Here is a 16,238-nt window from a genome sequence, read left to right on the forward strand (position 1 = left end):
TCCCAACTTAACCAACGTGTCTAGCCAGCATGGAAGAGTAGGCCAATTGCGCTCTAGAGGCGCTTCCTCCTCCAGTGGAGGCCCTGCCGACAACAGTGGTGTGGAGAAAACAGTTTGGCGGAGCTGCATTTTTACCTTTCATTCTGAACGCACCACAATTACTAACTAACGATCGTGAATCAATCGTGACGCAAAATCTTCCCGATTCATTTATTTATAAAGGAGGTGAATTATTTCATGCCTACAGTCTGTGCCCCAACAGATTTTTTTTTGCCAAAAGAGGTGATTCAGCAGTTCTTATTTATTCATATAGCCCAAATCTTGTTGTTTGCCTAAGTATTGTTGTTGGGGGTTTTTCTCCAAACATACGTGGTGAGTTAATTGTGCCACTACTGCCAGCAAGGTTGGCTTCTTGTTTTATCACTCAAACATGTTTCTAAATGGCTACACTGGTTCCCCTGGATGGTGCGTGCTTTGCTAGATCCTATGCTGTGTTTTTATTATTCGTTTTATAAATAAACAAACGTTTTCTTTCAAGCTCATCAGTGAACTCTCAGCCTTGCACCTCTGCTGCATTTGGGTTTACTGGACATCTTTGAAAAATAACTTAATAACTCATAGGATTCCTCCAGTATAATATTCTGATTCTGAGTGACTTAAATTAGACTGTACAATAATATTTGTTGTCTATTTTGTTATTTCTATTCGCCACAACAACGCTAACGATTATTTTGAGTTACATAAGCTTTGAATTTTTGCAGTACTTTGTTGTAATGATTGCATTGTACACATTCATTGTTATTTAGATGTCCTTGGTGTTAGTTATACACAATAATTAATTATTATCAGTACGCCAAACATCTGCCATAATAACCGTAACAGCTCCCCTCCATTGTTCGCCTGGCTTTGAGAGCTTTACCGAATTGGCTTGAAGGAAGATCCAGATGACAACAAAATTTATTGCTGTTTTGCACCATTCTAACAACAACATTGGCCCATGGAAATGTGTCCGTTAAACGGAACTGTCACATCTCAGATCTTAGCTCTTGGCCAATGGACGGTGTGTCTTGGCTAATGGATGGTGTGGCACCACAAAGCACTTTACAAATCACTTCCCATGCGCTGGGCTCCACACAGTGACATAACCACACTATCAGCTCAGGGGGTGCGGCATTCGGTCAGGTGGGGTCCCAATATTTAATTTGTCCCGCACGGTCACATCTAGGCTCTATATTGCGCCTCATCTTGCCTAATCACATCATGGCATAAGTTTTTGTTATTTTACAATGTTGTTGAAAACATCTCATGGACGTTGTCAAGGAGGCCCCAACTCGTAGCTTTGGCCACCATGTTGGTGGCGAAGGCACCCTCTACCTGCCCCCACGCTTGTTACGCTACTGGCTCTAAAGGCTAACACATGAAGGCACCCGCTGTGTCCCAGGTGTTGAGCCGTGGCCAACATAACGGAACTCCCACCTTGCCTGTAGAGGTGAAAGCACTCCGCTCTGGCATTGACATCAATAGTGGTACTATGGTAGTGCGCCTAGCAGGGCCATAGGTGGGATTTGCTATTATATTTTTCTCACTAACTTCTAACTAGTGTCAGATATGCCATGAAGCACAGCATGGGTAGGCATCTATGAAAAAATATATTTAAAAAACAGCTGTTTTAATGTTATTTCTCCCTGTCATGCTCTCGAATAGATGTTTATCTTATCAACCTGATCACAAAAGATCATTACAAATACAACTGAATGTAATGTAGATATGTTCAATCCACTCCTGGATGAAGGCCTTCTCAAGTTGGCCGTGGGGGGTTATTTGACCACGGTTCACCACGCTTGTCCATGTGGCTTGGTGAAGGGTGCACGCCAAAGAGCCGGTTGACATATCATTCCCCACTGATGTTCGCCGTGACCAGCGATTCAAACCCCGGTCACTCGCTGGACTGCAACACCACCACCACTCCCTGACACAATTACAACTGTGTTATTTTAAATGTCAATAGCATGCATTGTTTGTGAAATTTACATTCATTACCCTTCAAGGGACACTGCCATTCAGGAGTAAAGGTTCATTGCCATAAACACACATGTGCGTGTGTGTGTGTATGGATTTGTGTATGTGGGGAGCGGTAGTGTGGAGCGGTTAGCACGCTGCGCTACGAACACGGCGACCTGGGTTCGATTCTCACTCATGGCCAACACCAGTGACGATTATCTGAACCCGTCCGGGGCCTCACCAAGGTCGACTCAGCCTCAGATGAGTACCTGGTGCGATGTGTAAACATCGTGACTGGGAAGACAAAGGCGGTCGGGCGTGGCGCTGGCCACCCAACCCCTCGTGTGCCGTGCCGGCCTTCGTGGGTGCTCGCGAACAGCACTTCCCCCAACATTTTGTAAAGGCTATACGGGGGATCTTTGTCTTTCTCTTTGTGTATTCAATGGGGGGCAACCATGGTGCTGTGGTCCTCACACTGCTGTGGTGCCAGCGGCCTGGGTTCAGTTCCCAGCTGTGTACATCATCAGTGGCAAGTGGTATTTGAAGGTGTCCTGGATTTCCTCTTACAGTATGTGAACATCAACACTGGGGATGTTCACATACTGTAAGCAGCTTCGTCGCCGGGTCATCTGCCGTGCCGACCTAAAGACACACGCTCGCGGGCAATCGTATTCATGCCCTTCTGTGCCAAGCGGAAGTGCATTCACGGCTTCTTGCAGTGGTTTGTGGTTCCAAAGGCCGAGCAGGGGGCCCTGGTTATTGGGGTTTGATGCGTCAAATAGCCTCCGTCGGCTCCAAGGGTGGACGTTAAATATCCCGTGACGTCCCCAGTCTTCGTGATGTTACCCGTGTTCCCTCTTCTTCTTCCCCGTTAATCTGCTGCTCCCGATCGTTTCCCCCGCTACTGTGGTAAGGCAGCGAGCCCCAAGTGCATTAAAGACGCCTCCTCCCCCCCCCCCCCATTTGAGGGTGTATTATTACAGGTTCGACACGTTAGTCATTTGTATCTCCCTTTGTGATGTCCGTGTTCTGGGTTCTTGATTCGTAATAATAATGATAACAGCAACAACAAAAACGATCCTGTGACATTCAAAATAGGAGGAAAATTGTGCAGCATTTTCCCCTCTAGTGAAGCTAATGCACACTGTGTCTGAAACATTGCATCTTCTTTCGTGATAGCCTTGAGCTATAAGAATGGTGCAATTATAATCTAATGCTCTCAGCTATTATTACGTATGGCTTAATAGAGTACAATACTATCACTATAAATTATTGTATCCCGATGACGAACGGTTTGATTACATTACAGTCATATTTGCTATTTTGAGCAAATGTATGACAATTTACATTATGATGTGCCCATAATGTAGCGACAATCTCAGAGTGCAGGATTACAAAGGGGGAAAAGGCAGGCAGTCTGAGGAATAAACATTTAGGATTCACATTGCACTCATAATTGTGCGCATGCACAGCCGCACGCTTCGAGTTGGTGTATGTTGATGTATGATGCTAATAAGTGATATTCAATCTAAAGTTAAGCTGCTTCCTGGGTTAAATTAAATGCAACGGATTTGCAACTCTTGGGAAGTTAACAATCATTCGTGCACACGCTTAATGGATAGGCCTTCCAACTTGCTGTGGTTTATGCCCGTTTAATATTGTCTGAGCAGACAATTACAAATGCAGTTTTTAGTGGTAATTTAGCAAGTTTTGCACGTGTCACGCCGTGCCTTTGCGGTATTAATCTCCTTGCAAAAAAAACTATTCCGGTACTGATAGCTCTGAAATTATCGTACGACGATAAGCGACGGTCAATGTGAATGTAGTTCTTCACTCTAGGTTGCATCGCTAATTTTCAAATCATTCCTCTGCTTGTCAAATCCATTCTTTCCCATGCTGCGTTTTCTCGTCAGAATGAATGGCAATGCCGATAATATATTCTGGCTGTCATTTATTTGCATATATTCCATTCCCATGTCCTTGCGTTTTATATCAACTGAGAATACGTGCCGATATCACCCCATGTGCGTTCTTCGGAACTTGCAGCCATTTCCTCAAAACTGTCATTAAGTGTAACCAAACGTAGAGCTTACACGGAAACGTGCAAAGAAATTACCGTTAAACTTGTTTTGTTTTTACAGGAGCAGAAAACAACTTTTTCATTTAAAAAAACTCCAATTATGATTACTTAACATTTTATATTTATTGCCCACGATAATCCTCACTCAGCAGTTTATTTCAGCCTGAATAGTTCCTAATGCTGTTCAGGGAATTATTTAGATATGTCACATCCATCTCACTTTATCTTCTTTTTAAACAAATATATATATCTGTGCAATGATTAGAAGTAATACACGTACAATGATAAATTATTATGATGGATAGGCTACCTTGTATTCTAGTGGCAGTGCCTCATCCCGACAATCCCAAATTCCAAGCCAGCATCGTGTTATGGAAAATATTGAGTGATATTAAGCCCTGAGACTAGGTCTAAATACCTACTGGGGATGTTTCACCAGTTATTCCTTTTTGAGTACATGAAAGGAAATTGGAGTGCCTGAAAATATTCCACACGTATGATTTCACTTGCTGTACAGTACGGCTTCACTGCAAATAAAGGTGTTTGTGTGACATCCACATGATCTCCATGCAACCCACCAACCCTACCACTGAGGTGCGAGATTTCATGAGAATGTGTGTCAGCACACCAGTAAAATGATTAACCATGTTACGGGGTTGGCTCGTGGCAGGCAAGAGTAAGAAGTCCCAAACATCACACTGTGGCTCTGAGACGCGGTATTGCCATTGAATTATAATGTGGATTCTCATTTAGGGGACTGGCTCACAATAATTTTTCTCTTGATAAGCGGGGGGCTGTTTAATATCATTCCCTCCTAATGCATCACTATCAGACCACTGCACGAATCATTCTTCCACACTGATGCTATCCATTCGTCTTCCCACAAGAAAAGACACGACTGATCTATTCACCCTGTCACCTTTACACACTGCTGTGTCCTCATCTCCACACCCAACATCTGTTACCACCAAAACTTATTCGGAATTTATGAGGCACCTTGAGCTAATTTATTTCTCATTATCATCACTTCCAAATTATCTTCTGGAGCTCCTTCACCCTCCTTGACCATCGCCACTGCGTGTCGTTGAAAAATGTGTTCATTTGATCTTTGATATTTCATTTGTGCATTGTTCATCGGAAGGATTGCCATCTAATGTACAGAGACTCAGGCCATATCATGCGAATGATATTTCACAATACCGGAAGACGGGACAACTACACACAATTGCGTTGTCTTGAGTTGTATATTACTACACTATTGGCAAACAACAATACTTTTGCACGTCCAGGGAAGACTTACGGTTTTCCCAAGACAGCAGCTACATCCTCAGCAAGGGACAATTCCTTTGAAAACAGCAAAGGTAGCAACCCTATTAATCAGTTATAACCTACAACATTTTATCATCAGTCAGGCCAGCTCTACTCAGAGGTTGTGATATCAATTTGTAGTTGTAGATGGACTCAACCGATCATTTCTCCGGGTTCAAAAGAATGTGAACCATTGGGAGAGGTCTACAACAAGCCAAGGCATGCTCGTTTTTACAGCTGAAGTGAAGTTCACGTGCGCACACGGAAAGGACGCCGATGGCTTAGCAGCCGTGATGTGCTCACACCCAATTGCATTTTCTTTACAGTCAATGTTATGTCTCTAATTTAAATGTCTCCTCGAAACAATGTTCCATATTCTGTGTCTCGGTGGAATTCCAAGCGTGCGCCTCTCCACGCTTCTCTGCACACCTCTGAGCTTTCGTTCCAATTTCTTTGTCAACGTCCGTGTTGTTACGAGACGTGTGATGTGTCAAACTGCAGTGAAGCCACGTGCCTTTTCAAGTTCCCTCTTTACGCATGAGTATGAGTTGGTTTTTTGCAGAGTTGGTTTTGTGCAGAGGTGCAACATGAAATGCTGCGTTGGGTGGGGCACAGTGAACTTGTTTTTTCTGCTTTCATTGTGGTGTAACTCTTGTGGATGAGAGAGGCTGCCTCGAGCCTGGGTGGAGATGCACGTTGCTTTGAACTAAAGAAAATACTCAGAGCACTGCCACGCGTTTATTTTTTGGGAAATTAGTTTTAACAAAAAGAAACGTAGAACAGTTGTGAATCGCTTGGCTTTACTTTTCTTTTACATGTTCTTTCCAGAAGACAACCGATGAAACGGAACGAAGGAAAATGGCTTGTGCACAACGACCTCCGCCAACTGTGGACATCAAGGCACACTTAACCTGTTAATGTAAAACCATTCATGTAAAACCATTAAACGTTGAGTTTTATAACACCCTGTCTCAGCAGCTTTCTCGCTATTTTTTTCTCCTGATGACGGTTGCTTGTGTTGCGATCGAAACGTCGTAGTTTTTTGTTTTTTTTGTTATTTTCTTGGAACCTATCTACGTGACTTTACCGAAAGACCCAAGAATATTTGAGAGTGATTATTCGAAAAAGGATGCAAACAAAGGGTATGATAATTTTAATTTATCAGAAGAGCTGAGGTGTGAAGACATTTAATGAAAAATAAGAATAGGTTTTACCCTTTCTGGCAATCAAGCAGGTGTTAAAATATTCAAACACCAAATATCAAGTCTGCAGTGACCATACATAGTGCAGGAAAAAAATGCAGAAAACATGCTCTGATAATATCTGGCATTGACTTGAAACTGATTGGTCAACACCAGCGGCAGCCTTCATTATGGCCTAGTCTCACCGGTGTTAGACCACAGAATGCCAAAATGCAAACAGTACAAATACAATGCAAGTATCAGAGCACTTATAGCTCGGGTCAAGCAGTTATATCTATGGGACCTTTAACACTGGTAAGACAAGGCCGTAAAGAAGGCTGTCTCTGGTGTAGGCCAATCAGTTTCAAAGACTGTATATATAATTATCAGCATGTTTATTTGCATGTTTTGCCACAAGTGTGTGTGTGTGGTTAATATAGACTTGATGCCTTGCAAAAGGTGCATATTAACACCTCCAGTTTTATTGCCAGAAAGGGTAAAACCTATTCTTGTTCTTCCTAATTTTGATACTGGAAAAAAGGTCCCATAGATATGTGAAGACACCCGTGTATGTTTTGGAGAATGTGTTTAGCGTACGTAGAATATTGTTACAGTATTGCTGAAATTAATGTACAAGCGCTCGATATTCTGCAGAAGTAGTCGATCAGTGTGCGCATGGTGCAATGACATGGATTGGTAGAGTCCATTTTTGGGGCAGTTGACAGGGCCCAGCGGAAGTTGCATTGACTGCTTGTTGCAGTGGTCCATGGTTCGAACCCAGCAGGCAGCCCTAGTTTTTACGTTCGGTGTATTAACCGTGAAATAGACTCCATCTGCTTTAAGGTGAACGTTACAGATCCCATGGTGTCATTCAAACGAGATGGTAGCAGTGCCACGCAAGCTGGCAGCAGTAGCCATCTACTCAATCCCTACTTTCCCTCTTCCATCCCTTACCTCCCCTACTTCTCTCTCCTCTCTTCCCCTTCTTCCTGTCCTCCACCACTGTTATTTGTTTGAGTTATTATTTTGGCGACGGCCTTTTGTTTTGTTTGAGACGCCACTCCCCGACCACGTCTCCTGCCTGCTTCCACGCCCATTGGGCGTCATATCGGCAGCCTGGCTGCCAGCGGCTCCTCGCCGGACCGCACCGTCTCCCGCGCCGCACGGCTTCCTCACCGCCCCTTACGATCGGTGCTGCTCCCCTCCCGAGTCTCCTACCTTCCCCCGCGCCCACCGGCCATCCTCTTGGTGGCCCGGCTGCCGGTGGTTGCCTGCTGGGCCACACTGTCGCCGTGCGACTTCCGTGCCATCCCGCGTGACCCGTGGGCCGCTCCGTCACCTGCGTCGGGCGGCTCCTTTTCCGGGCCACGTGGGCAGCCCCAGGACATCGGGGCTTTGTACGGTCCCCAGGATGGGAGGTTGAGTTCCTGCCGGGTGTTGTTTCCACCGTGTCAGCATGCCGGGCACGGAGGGAAGCTTCGCGTCCGTGGTAAGCGAGCTGGGCCGAGGCTGCACTTTCTTCCTCGTCGAGGGCCCGGCCGGGACTCTGCCGCTTCACTGCACGGACGTTGCAGACGTCGTCGGCAATGCGGGGGACCTTGACCCTCCTTGCCCCAGCCCCTCGCCGCCCCCCATTGTCTTCCCAATGCAAATGATTTATTTTTCAGCCCCCCAGCTTTCTGTCGCACCCCAACTGCGACCAGGCCTATCCCAACCCCTCCTTATCAATCCCTCTTGCTTTGATACATCAAAACTACACCACGTACAATAACCCATTTCTTGATTTCATTATCACGCTATATACAATTGCTGTAAAGCGCCTTGATAAAGGCGCTATATAAATCTCATGAAGATGAAAAGATCATGGGTGTGGCCGTTACATGCCTCCTGTGCAGTCGCTGCGTTGCAAGCTGCTGGTTGTCCTCTTCTGTGTTGGGAGAACTTGTTTTGTGCATTTAAGAAGCCACCTCTCAGGAGTTTTTTTTTATGATTCATACCAAAAATTTAATATCTAATTAACCTAAAGTGCACAATACAATACATAAGTTACAATAAATAAATGCGCAAGTGGCAATTTATGACAAAATACATACCCAAGATGCCATCGTGGAAGAGAATGCCAGATACAAGCTCGAGGGGTTTTCAAAAGCTCCCTCTAGTGGAGGCTGTTTTGCCAGCAGTGGAGTGAGTGAGGAATTGCTGCTGAAAAAAGGACGAAATTATTATTTGGATGTAAATTCTTGAGATGTGACAATTAGTTATGAACACATTTCAATTTCAATCACTGCTTTGAGAGTGTTTTTTTGTGTACATGTTGTGATTTGTTTTTGATCTGTTGCATTTTCTCTCATAGACGTGTCTCCGTTCACATTGCCCAGCCCTAGACCTAAGGTTGTGGCCAATGCTTTGCTTTAGTATTTTGAGCTATTTGAAGCCGTTGAACTTGCAGCATTGGTCATGCCTCTGATCTTCCCTTTTTCACCCACTGACAGCACAGCATATGCCTTCTGGTTGTGATCAACCCCAGCACAGAACCTCATCCAGTCCCTTCCATCAGTAATCCTCTTAGGCAGCAGCCCCTTTGTCACAGGGACCTTCTTTAGCCGTGTCGTACTCTTCCCCCCTCATTCTGTCACTATTTTATAACCGGTGAGCCGCTGCAAAGTGCCATACTGCATATTTGAGAATAAACACCAACTTGAAAAAAGGCTTTGAAAACACAGCCACTGGTGATCAGGATGACACCTTCATACTTCTGACGGGATAGTGTCCAGATCTTTCAAGGATCTGTACCCTCCTCGCACAACCCAGTTATAGTAAACCCAAGGTGGGTGGTTTTCAAGCCAGGCTGAATTTTTAAAGTCTTTGAAATTGCTCCGATTTCCTACCACATCTAAACACATTAATTGTCTGATAACACCTTAATATATAGAGGACCACAGAACCTCTGGGAGAATTTGCTGCCGGATCATCGCCTGGCCACCGTTGCTGCTTGTTTGTGGTTCCTCGAGCCTCGGAGTCGTTCTCTCTCTCTTGATGAGTGGATACTGTGTGCGCTACAAGTTTAAATACTTATATTAAAATTAATAAATTCTTTACAGTATGCCGGACCTCTTTTTCCTTAATCAGAAAGCTTATTAGACCAGCTTAGGTTTATCCATACTGCTTGGAGGGATACCACATCTTTTTTTTACGGAAGAGAGTCCAATCTACTTAATCGTTTTCTTGGGGCAGAATCAGAAACAGTATTTAGACTGGAAGAATCCGATGAGCTATGAAGCTCTTTTCACAGATGCCCAGTAGGGGCGGGTCAGCAAGTTACAACAACAAACAATTTTAAAAAATGATATGACTGCAAAATAGATCAAAGGATAAACTGAATGAAATTAAATAAAAATTAAGCATTTAAGTCTGATTTTGCAACACTAAATGCAAGCTTCAGCAAGGTAGCAAAACAACAAAACAGTCCCAGACAACAAAACAGTCCCTCACTAAAATTGCAAATTAAAATTGAAAGTTACAAATCACATTGGCAAATGTGGTCATATCCAACACAAATTTTCTGCTTTAGAGTATTTTTTAAGGAAGATTGTACCATCTTAAGGGAGCAAACGAGGTCCCAAAACGCTGGTGATTTAATGGAAAAGGCTTTATGAGCTATTACATGTATCGTTCTAGGGATACATGTCATAGGTGACAAATCTCTAAGCGATTTAAGTTTAATCCAATATTTTTTGTACATATAAGGAGAACAGAATTGCACCGAGCAATAGCGCCTTGTGGGAACACCCTTTGTTTTCATATTTGTGGACGAGGTAACTTTTAAACCAGTGTATTGCACTCTCTGAAAGTAGAATATCATAGTCAACAGTGTCAAAGGATATTGGCAGGTCAAGGAATAATGCACAGCAGTAGTGGCCTTTATCCAGGTTACTAAAGAGAACATGTAAAACATGTGTCTTTGCTTTGGTGGTGCAGAAATCCTCACGAAAACCAGACTGCTTACTGTACAGGAGATTGTGACTTTTAGGTAGCAGTCTTTAATTTTTTGTTTATTTATCTATCCCAATATTTCAGTAACTTCTGAAAGAATAAAGATTGACCTATGATAGGCAGTTAGTTGACTGGCAGGTCACGGGTAGAGCAGTAAAGTGTGGGTACTTCCACCTTTTAGAATACATCGAGCCAGAATGGAAGAGTAGGCCAATATACCGTCGAGTGGTTCCCTAAAGTTCCTGCTCGTGGAGACCCTTCCACCAGCTGTGAGGCGAGCGAGTAATTGTAGGGCTGTGCCTCTACCTTGACGTGATGCGAGGCTCTGCGGATAGTGGTCTGACGAAGATGTTCCTTTCCTGAAAATGTGGAATTTCTATCACTAGCTCAGGGCTTCCTTAAGATGTTGGCACCATCATCCCATGCTCATATGATGTTAGAGTGGACTCATGTTTGCTGTTCATGCCGAGCTTAGAAAATTACAAGATTTGGTGTAATATTGGTTACATCGCGGAAGTTAAAATGTCCCTTGTATATACTATATGACTGGCTTTTACTGGTAAGAATCTCCTGGTTACACCAGCCCACAGGGGATTATTGTGTCCGTCCATCGTGCATCCAAAAATGGGAGGGGTGGGGCTGGGTGGAGAGGAGAGGGTGGGGAGGGGCTGGGTGGGGAGGGAGGGGCTGGGTGGGGAGGGGAGGGTGGGGAGGGAGGGCCTGGGTGGGGAGGGTGGGGAGGGGATGGGCTGGGTGGGGAGGGTGAGGAGGGGCTGGGTGGGGAGGGTGGGGAGGGGCTGGGTGGGGAGGGGCTGGTCACCCCGTGGTGCCCTTATAAAACTCAACTTTTAACCTACTCACGCCGGCTTGTGCCCGCCCTCAGTCGGGCATATTTGCGGAGTACACTACGCCGCCGTTGACCCTGGCCATTGACCGAACAACCCAACGTTCCTACCAGCTCCCTCTGCAGGAATGTGTTTAAACGGCTGTCGTTTGTATTACAGAAATTACGCAAATAAACAATACAGTGGACCAGTGTTGCGAATGATCTCACAAATTGTCACCGAAAGTGGACACATTTACCATGGCGTGTAGATCAAACATCACACAGCAATAAAACCAAATTGTCCTAACAAATACAGCATTGTAGTTGATAACACCAACAAGACTCGGATTTGAATGTTTGGGTCACCACCTGTTACAAGATTTGTGCTTATGTAGTGACTAACTTGGAGACGTAAGTTCTTGGAGTCAGTTATTTGATTAAACCGAGCACCCTTTGGACAATACACACCCTACACTGTTACACACTCTGTTTACACGCAACTCTACACTGGTTGCTCGCCTACACACAACGCTAGCCGTCTTGACACTGACGGCGCTGAACCGAGACAGCCAACTACCGTCTAGCAGCGCAATATATCAAGTGACGAAGGCGGCGAGACGACAGCGATGATGGCGACGATCTTCAGCAGCAACGACGACGGGGATCCCACTCCAAACGACAGCCCCGAGGTCCCCTCCCGGGGCCCCTCTTATACTGGGGGGCGTGGCCTGGCTCCGCCCCCGGCCACGCCCCCTTTCTGGAACCAAACCGCGGGCTCTCGACGTGTTCCTTCCGTAACCTTTTCTGCATCCCTTTCTGGTCTATCACGTGGCCTGCTGTCAGGCGGCTGCTGCAAGCTGCAGATTCCCTTCCCTGCCAGCAACCAGCGCTATGCTGCTAAGTGACCAATTCTATGTTACTACACTTACATCAAAGCAGTGGGGTGTTAATGGTCTCGTGTTCGAAAGAAAGGGTCATCATATGTAGTATTTGTGGTTATAAGTTTTGAATATAAATTGGGTACAATTGCTTGGATAACACGGTCGGGGATGAAGGCAGGAAAATGTTAGCCACAAAAATCCAGCACGGATTTCTTTACTTTTAAGGAGTTTAATTTGTTGTTTATAATGTTGGCAAGACGAAACGAGAGTAAATTCCACTTGCAGTAATAAAGTGTGCCCCATCTGTCCTGTATGGATTTCTTAATTTTAACAGACATTTGCTGAGGAAGATGCATGCATTTTTTTAAGGCGTGTTTTTTCATCTCAAAAAAACCTCCCAGGATATTGTAATGTTGCTGAATAAAATATTGTCTGGGGCGGTGCGACAAGACGTAAGAAATGTTGTTGGTAAAGTGGAGAAAAAAAAGCGATTTTTTTTTTACGTTCAACCCTTAGCAAATTGAAGTGCTGCAATAAAACAGCACTTAATCAATACCAGCCATTCATTTGATATTTACCTGTTTGGCCGTTTTTAACCCTGGGAGCTATGCATCTTTTACCTTCCAAAAATAACTTGTTAAAACACAATTGATGTTTTTATCAAATTTCCATCATAAATTTCAAAATGCTAAATTGTTGAATGTTTTATTCTAAAGCTCATCGCATGTTCTTTCAATGTGTGTATGGCCTCAAGTATTATATACAGTGAGGGAAAAAAGTGTTTGATCCCCTGCTGATTTTGTACGTTTGCCCACTGACAAAGAAATTATCAGTCTATAATTGTAATGGTAAGTTTATTTGAACAGTGAGAGACAGAATAACAACAACAAAAATCCAAAAAACGCATGTCAAAAATGTTATAAATTGATTTGCATTTTAATGAGGGAAATAAGTATTTGACCCCCTCTCAATCAGAAAGATTTCTGGCTCCCAGGTGTCTTTTATACAGGTAACGAGCTGAGATTAGGAGCACACTCTTAAAGGGAGTGCTCCTAATCTCAGCGTATTACCTGTATAAAAGACACCTGTCCACAGAAGCAATCAATCAATCAGATTCCAAACTCTTCACCATGGCCAAGACCAAAGAGCTCTCCAAGGATGTCAGGGACAAGATTGTACACCTACACAAGGCTGGAATGGGCTACAAGACCATTGCAAAGCAGCTTGGTGAGAAGGTGACAACAGTTGGTGTGATTATTCGCAAATGGAAGAAGCACAAAAGAACTGTAAATCTCCCTAGGCCTGGGGCTGCATGCAAGATCTCACCTCGTGGAGTTGCAATGATCATGAAAACGGTGAAGAATCAGCCCAGAACTACACGGGAGGATCTTGTCAATGATCTCAAAGCAGCTGAGACCATAGTCACCAAGAAAACAATTGGAACACCATCCCCACCGTCAAACATGGAGGTGGAAACATTATGCTTTGGGGGTGTTTTTCTGCTAAGGGGACAGGACAACTTCACCGCATCAAAGGTACGACGGACGGGGCCATGTACCGTCAAATCTTGGGTGAGAACCTCCTTCCCTCAGCCAGGGCATTGAAAATGGGTTGTGGATGGGTATTCCAGCATGACAATGACCCAAAACATATGGCCAAGGCAACAAAGGAGTGGCTCAAGAAGAAGCACACTAAGGTCCTGGAGTGGCCTAGCCAGTCTCCAGACCTTAATCCCATAGAAAATCTGTGGAGGGAGCTGAAGGTTCGAGTTGCCAAACGTCAGCCTCGAAACCTTAATGACTTGGAGAAGATCTGCAAAGAGGAGTGGGACAAAATCCCTCCTGAGATGTGTGCAAACCTGGTGGCCAACTACAAGAAACGTCTGACCTCTGTGATTGCCAACACGGGTTTTTGCCACCAAGTACTAAGTCATGTTTTGCAGAGGGGTCAAATACTTATTTCCCTCATTAAAATGCAAATCAATTCATAACATTTTTGACATGCGTTTTCTGGATTTTGTTGTTATTCTGTCTCTCACTGTTCAAATAAACCTCCCATTCAAATTATAGACTGATCATTTCTTTGTCAGTGGGCAAACGTACAAAATCAGCAGGGGATCAAATAGTTTTTTTCCCTCTGTATATATACTGTTCATTTTGCATTGAACAGTTCCACTTTATTGCTGTAATTTAAAGGATTTCATAGATGCGTGATGTGAAAGGACCATGAAGCGGCGAGAGACCATAATGCTGTTATTTAGTCAACTCATCACATATACAACACTATATTTTGATTGAAAGCTTTCGTGACTGCAGGGATTCATATTCTTGGTTCTTTCAGTGAAGTCACTTAGAAGGGAAACAATAAAATAAAAATATATTAATAAAATTCTCACGACGTTTCGACTGCAACACAAGCAATCATCATCAGGTGTGAAAACCACAGCAAGAAAATTAGTCGTGGATGGGTATTTTCTTGCTGTGGTTGTATGGTCAGAATTGCAATGTGGCTTTAATTGACTATATGGTCAATTGTTTTGGTTGTATGGTCAGAATTGCAATGTGGCTTTAATTTTCTGTTCATGACGGAGATGTGTGCATCAACCTAATAATGTTCTATTGCGGTTGATGGGTTCCACCGTGTCTTTGAGGAATGTAAAAGCTTGGAGGTGTGATATGTGTTTAGAATGAGGTGTTTATTATGAATGCTGATGTTGTTCCCCTCTCTTCACAAGCATTATTCCGGATCTGGATGAGATTCTAGGATGGTGACAGCGCATTCCCGAAAGGGGGATCAGGACTTGAGTGGCCAGCAAGGAAAGTCTTGGTTCAACCCTTCGCAACAGCATATTAGCAATGTTCTCAGGATTTGTACCCTGTGCAGAAAGGACTATGTCACCTCCACAGGAACTTTTGAGGTGATGTACATGGCAGGGCACTTAAAGGTATGTTAAATCATTTGTTGTGTGAGTACTAAATCGTTCCAGTGCTAGTGAGGGAGGCTATTGTTCATGATATTGCAGCTGTATTTACCAGCGAGAGGTGTACCCTGAAAGTACTGTTGCTGAGCTCCGCATGGATTGTTTGTGGAGTAAATCAGCATCGGATGATATTGGACATCTTCAGCAGGTGGCCATGAGGCCCAAACGGTGTCAAAGGCAGCAGCAGAGAGGTCAATCATTGCTGTGCCGGTTCTCTGTTGGCGCTGGAAACCATCTTCTAATGGGGGCGGTGAAGACAGTGATCTGTTTACAGTAGCTGCTACAGCTATAAGAGATTTTTTATTTAGATCGCGTAAATATAAAAATATGTCGTTAAACCCGCCACCACCCGACACAGACAACTAGTAAGGGTTGTAATGTAAACAGAACATGCCAATTCGTCACTCGTACAGCACACCAGTGTGTTTGAGAGCCAAGCCACAACATTTACAATCTGAGTACGACATTTCGCCAGTAATTACAACTAGCTTCATCAGGCGACAGCCAGATTTGCTACGGCCAGTTCGAAATCCAGCTTGTTCGGGAGCTAAATATCAACAATAAGGTAAAAGTGCAGCCCTGCAATTGCTTACTGACACCATTGCTGGTTGAAGGGCCTCGATTAGGAGATCTAGAGAGCCCTAGAAGATATTTTTGTCCAGTTCCACACTGGCCAGCAGTATAGAATGAGTAAATGTGGACAACATTCAGAGGTAGTCGAATTTTTTTTTATTTTTACAACTCCATTAGGGGTTTCAATAACAACATACAAGTGTGTATACGAGTGTGTGTGTTTGTGTATCAGTGTGTGCATGGGGGGCGGTGGTGTAGTAGTTGGTGCACTTCGCGATGAACCCTGCCACCAGAGTTCATTTCCAGTTCAAGGCCACCAACACCAGTGATGATATCTGAACTGGTCCTGGACCTCCCCTCGGTCGACTTGGCCCGAAATGAGTTCCTGGAGTTGTGTGTAAATGTCCGTGCTGGA

At 44.2% G+C, this 16,238-nt stretch overlaps 1 long non-coding RNA gene across 3 annotated transcripts in view; it reads left to right on the forward strand.

The window, feature by feature from the left end:
- LOC142929617 (uncharacterized) overlaps positions 1-9,665 on the forward strand; it is a 59,046-nt gene extending 49,381 nt beyond the window's left edge. For all 3 annotated transcript variants that reach the window (XR_012945805.1, XR_012945806.1, XR_012945804.1), the window contains exon 2: positions 6,218-9,665. This is a non-coding gene — a long non-coding RNA (uncharacterized LOC142929617). The remainder of the gene's footprint in view (positions 1-6,217) is intronic.
- The last annotated feature ends 6,573 nt before the right edge of the window (positions 9,666-16,238 follow it).

The sequence above is a fragment of the Petromyzon marinus genome, chromosome 32 (genome assembly GCF_048934315.1).
Source record: "Petromyzon marinus isolate PM22_M1 ecotype Great Lakes invasive population chromosome 32, UKy_Petmar_22M1.pri1.0, whole genome shotgun sequence".
Lineage (NCBI taxonomy): Eukaryota > Metazoa > Chordata > Hyperoartia > Petromyzontiformes > Petromyzontidae > Petromyzon > Petromyzon marinus.